Genomic DNA, 6,512 nt, shown 5'->3' with positions numbered 1-6,512 from the left:
GCACACCTCACCCTTCAAGAGCTCCGTTGGACCTGCGGAGCACAATCCACTGCCCTGCATCCCTCTTCCCACATCTCTAAACATTTCCTGTGGAGTGAATCATATGTTTATTGCACATGCACAGTTCTTTTGACTATGTCTACTAGCATGCATTTGGAAGAGAGCTACAAAAAATTTATAATAAAAGCAAATTATATTCTAGGTCTTTTAAACTTGTTCAAGAACAGGACCCCTGGTGGATAAAAAAAAGAAGAAGAGAGAGCAGGGAACATGTGTGTTGCATTTTAACGGCCTATAACACCATGGCCCGGTTTCACAGAAAGCGCTTAGATTAAGCCAGGATTAGGCCTTAGATCCATTAGGACATTTAAGTATCTTTTATGAACGTGGCTTAGAAAGAAAATACTGGTGTGCATCTTGAGACAAAACAATGGCATTAATATATTTTAAGATATGTCAGTGCAAGTTGCTTTCAGTTAAAACAGCTCAAACATGCATTTTAGTCTGGGACTAGCTTAAGCCTTGTCTGTGAAACTGGGGGCATGCACTATAATGCTTAGATTGTAAAGACACTTAAAGGGTTGGTTGAGTATGATTTCACTTTTCTAACTTTAGTTAGTGTAAAATGTTGCTGTTTGAGCATAAACAACATCTGCAAAGTTACAAACACTCAAAGTTCAAAGCAAAGGAATATATTTGCTTTTAAAGAAACAAACGGCTGGTATGGACTACACGACATTCCTCCCGGGTTAGTGACATCACCAACCCTAAAATGTACATAAACCCCGCCCCCGGAAACACGCAGTGCATGTTGAGAAGAGGAAACGTTGTTGTATAAGAGTACGTTTGTGAGTCAGCTCAAACTTTAGCATCCGTCTTTTCACATGCAATTCACTCTGTGTGCATCTCACAACAGTTCCTATACGAGCAATTTATAGATTAGCATGACAGAATATGCTAATTGAAGATAGTTAACTCCACTTCAGCAACATAAATTCATAAACTAACCATTCAGAGACATCGTGTTGCATTTCTACGTTGTCACTTCTTCTTGAGTCTCTCTCCATCGAGAGTCCCCCTCCATTTGCAAACTCTCAAAAAGTGACAACTTTAACATGCTATATAAAAATATCTGTGGGGTATTTCGTGCTAAAACTTCACGCACACACTCAGAGACATCAGAGATTTATTTTACATCTTGTGAAAAGGGCATTTTACCACCCCTTTAAATAGTATTTTTTTATGTTAAAGGTACCATATGTAAGATTTTTGTAATAAAATATTCAAAAACCTCTTCCACAGTGTGATATATTTCATTTATTTGTGTACTTTACGGTTACACTGAATCTCACAGCAGACACGCCCCTTCAAACAGAGCGTTCAAATCAGAGGCTAAAATCAGGCTAGGAAAAATGCCTTTTATTTCTAAATTATGACTTATTTTTTATCTAAAAAACATTATAAGGACAACCCAGGAAACATGATAAAATAATAAAATAACCCCATGTCATGGGACCTTTAATACCACGAAGAAGAATGGTTTAATAAACAGAAACTCAAAATAGTATGTTATCTTCACACATTAGTTATCGAAGTTGATTTGACAAAATATAAAAAGTTAAAATATGAAAATATTTTTTCACAGTGTTGGCATATGGTTCCACAAAGAACCTTTATCATTCATGGAATCTTTCTATTGAACAAAAGTTTATTTACAGTGGAAAAAGGTTCTTTACATTATTCTTCACAGTAAGAAATTGTTATTTTAATAACTCTTCACTTAAAGGTTCTTTGGGGAACTAAAGATGGTTCTTCTATGGCTTCTATGCAAAAAAAATAAAATAAAAATAAAACCTTTTAGAACCTTTACTTTTTAGAGGGTATGCAAATGACCAAGACGATGTCTACCACCAAAGATGTTTTAGCAGGAGATACATTGTATGTGTGATTATTGTGGATGATTGGTTGTGAACGTTCAAGCCTGGAGTGTGTGGTTAGTGTTGTTGAAGGAATGAGTGGCAGCTCTCCTCCCCGATGCCTCTTTCAGGCTGAGCTGCTGTCATGGTGACTGCTCCTCTGGGTGCTCTACACCTGAGACAGCTTAAGCATTGAGAAGAGAGAGACACACTCAATCAGCTATTACTGCCACAGCCCCATGACTGAAGAGATGTTTGCTGTGTGTATTAATGCTCAGAGGTGATTGACATTGGCACTCCCTCTCATTTCTGAGTGTCATATATGCCTAAAACATAAGCCTCTGTTATAACTGTCACTTGCTAATTACCACTGAACATATTCATTTTGCTATTTGCATTTAAAATACACTGCTTGACTTTATTTGCATGATATGCATAACCAAAAATACATATGAAGGTATTTAGCAAAATAAGTACACTTACTGTATGAGATTTTTCAAGGTTCAAATTCTACAGTATTTTGGCACAAATTCTAATGTCACTTTGTAAAATCAGCCAAATTACGCATATGCAAACACTGGACAGGTTGTGCGTAAGAGGATAGTCGATGTTCTGAGGATGCTTTTCACCTGACTCAGATCTTCTATGTACTCTACAAGTGTGGTGTAACAGTGTACGAATACTGTATGTCCACACACAATTTTTATATGGTACAAACTGAATATCTTATCTCATAACCCTAAACCTAGCCTACTGATCACACAACTTTCTGCATTTTTGGATAAAAAAAAAAAACATGACTTTGTATAATTTATACACTGTTTTCCTCATGGGGACCAAAAAAATGTCCCCTAAGGATTGGATTTACCAAGACACGCACGCACGCACACACACACACACACACACACACACACACACACACACACACACACACACACACACACACACACACACTAACACTAACACACGCTTGTTTTTCTGGTGGTGGTGACTTTGAAATTGAGCTAATGGCTTTTATATTGCCTAAATTAAATATATAAAGTATAATAAAAATGTATATATGTATATATATATATATATCAGTACCATAGAATGTATATTTTTTTTACTTTAACGGTATCATTTGATAATGTTAATTTAATTGTGGATGCTCATGTCTTTTATTTTTAGATTACCTCCGCCATCATCTAGCGCTCACTTAGTTAATCTTTTAAAAACACCAAGAATTAAATAACACTGGTGAATTCAATCTGTAGCAGATCTCAAAATGAACATCCATTTTTTATACTGCACGTTATATTACTGATAATAATACTGATGCTTAAATTCACTTATAGCATTTAAAATGATTGATTTTAGGTTTTAGTGTGTTTTATACTTTATTTATTTAGACCAATAGTGGTACATTTAATCAACCAGCCATTTATTTGTTATCGAACATGACATAGGCCTACACACACACAGACACACACAGACACACAGACACACAGACACACACACACACACACTCAGACACACTCAGACACACACACACACACAGACAGACACACACACACACACACAGACAGACACACACACACACACACACACACACACACACACACACACACACACACACACACACACACACACACACACACACACACACACACACACACACACACACACACACACACACACACACACACACACACACACACACACACACACACACACACACACACACACACACACACACACACACACACACACACACACACACACACACACACACACACACACACACACACACACACACACACACACACACACACACACACACACACACACACACACACACACACACACACACACACACACACACACACACACACACACACACACACACACACACACACACACACACACACACACACACACACACACACACACACACACACACACACACACACACACACACACACACACACACACACACACACACACACACACACACACACACACACACACACACACACACACACACACACACACACACACACACACACACACACACACACACACACACACACACACACACACACACACACACACACACACACACACACACACACACACACACACACACACACACACACACACACTATCAATAACTGAAAAAAAACCGTAAGCCAGACTCTAGCTGGCATGTGGCTGGCGTGAATGTTTTTGATGTAATATGTATTAGACGACACAGAGCAGCATGTGCATTTTGCATTAGGCAAGATTATGATTTATTTATTTATCCGTTTCATCTTCAACAACAGTTTTGCTTTGTGTATCTTCATCACATTGTTTGTCTGAAATGGTTTTGGAGTTTTGCATTTGGCCATATGGAGTGAATTTTGGACAGTTCTACCCGTAGTGACATGATTGTTGACCAGGACACTGCATTATGGATGAGCTACAGCCACTTATTTCTCCCTGAGCTACCTCCTCCTGTTCCTCCACCTCCTCCTCCTGTCTGTCTTTCGTTCTCCTCCTTCTCTTCCCTTTGTGTGTTGCTAAGTGCATTATACAATTGGAGAGAGTGAAGGAAACAGAAAGAAGATGGGAATGTGACTGTGAGTGAGTGGGAGAGAGTCAGAACTTTTAAAAGAGAGAGAGAGGCACACTGTGTCAGTCTATGTGACAAGCACACACACATGCACACAAACACTGCTAGGGAGGACAGTAGCTCAGTGTGAACTGAAATCTCCAAATAAATCCTGCCTGTGAAATTGCCAAGCACCACAGAAAGTCAATGAAAGTCATTACTGGTCCACCTGGCTAGAACATAGTCTGTGTCCCACCGTGTCTGCTTTTCTGTGCTCTGTCGGCTTATAGTCACATGCATCATGTAGCACATGTGCTAATCAATGATTCAGAGGCAAAATACACAAGGCATTTCTGTGTCTAAAAATCAGTAAAACAGTTTGATGTAAAACAAGTGAGTCTTTGATTACAACATGCTGTTTGCTTTAGTAGGACTTTAGTATTCAGTACCCAGTAACATACACATTGAAGACAATAAATTAGAGCGCATCATCTGGGGAGCATAACGCTCTAATTAGTGTCTACAAACATGTGATAAACATCTTAAGAAGAACAGATTCACATGCAGTGGTCCCAAGTTTTTAGCATACTTCGGCAACACTTTAAATTGAATAGAATTCTTTGCATTAGTTATCAAACCAAGTGTATCAATTTTAAAGATAGCACAAACAAACTTTTAAAGCAAAACATTGAAAATCAGTGTGAAATGATGAAACAATAATATATACATTTTTTTTTTAATGAATGCAAAATGTTTGTGGATCATGTTGTTACTATGATGAAATACACCTCTGGTTAGTGATTTCATACATCATACATCAACTGAAGTTTTTGTATTATATATGTGCTTGATATTTTGTTTTAACAAAATTAAATGTACACATGTATAGTTAATAATACATGTGCATTAAAAACTATGGGATATTTTACAATTACTTGCCCTTATATCGTTCTAAACCTGTATGACTTGCTTCAGACTTTCATTGGGTTTTGGAACGACGTGAGGGTAAATTAGTAAATGATTGAATTTATGGGAGCACTAATAACATATTTTTTAGACTACTTTTATAGAGCTGTTTTTTTTTTGGAGCTGGACAGCCATTGGTCGCTTTATGAAAAAAAATACTTATTTTGGGTTCCATTGAAGAAAAAAAAAACGACATATGGTGAATTATTCCTTTAAGTGAATATTGCTCACTACACATTAATCATCAGCACTCAACCCTTCCTTTTTCCCTGCTCAGCTCTCTGCTTATCATCCTTCTCTTCCTCCTCCTCCACCACCACTTCACCTCCACTGCGTGTCCCAAACCAGCCCACTGTTTTCACACCCTCTCAAGCTTGAAAAAACAATTACATAACTGACTGTTGCTCAACAGAGCTTGCCACTGCTGTGAAACGTACAGCATCGGGCATGCTGCGGGAGTGATTAAACTTCAGCGTGTTCATCAGCGCAGATGCTGTGCCTGTGCCAGGCTGTGCCCGGCTCCTGCAGCTGCCCGGGATCGTCGGGCGAGGAGTGATTGGCGTTGTTCTCAGAACAGGTGGGCTCGGTGTGCAGCTGGACTCCTCATCATCAAACCTCTCTTGATGAGAGCAAACAATTCATAGCGGCGACTTCTGGAGGACACTGTGACCCCCAACAGGAAAAAAAAGATGTTTAACAGCTGAATTGATAATGATAATGATGATGATGATGATGATAATGGCAATGTTGAAAATGTGGCTACTTATACTGCAGCTGGGATGTGGACAAAAACTGTTTCAAATTCATTTAAAGTTGGCATGAAATGGAAGTTTCTAGTCAGATAGTCTAGAAGATAGTCATATCTTTCCTATTGTGACGTGTATTCAATAAAAACGACTTTTTTAACAAAAACATGGGCAAGACTTGATTGTCTCCATTGGGAATTGATTGGATTGTTGTCGTGGTTTGCTATTTCTGTGATCTCATGTGTGTGACAGGTTGTCCTGCCCTCACGCCATCAGAGAAGAGATGCTGTTTCAAGAGGGAGAGAATTT

Source organism: Phoxinus phoxinus (genome assembly GCF_949152265.1).
Source record: "Phoxinus phoxinus genome assembly, chromosome: 7".
In the NCBI taxonomy this organism is placed as follows: domain Eukaryota; kingdom Metazoa; phylum Chordata; class Actinopteri; order Cypriniformes; family Leuciscidae; genus Phoxinus; species Phoxinus phoxinus.
Note: the sequence above shows the minus strand (reverse complement) of the source record.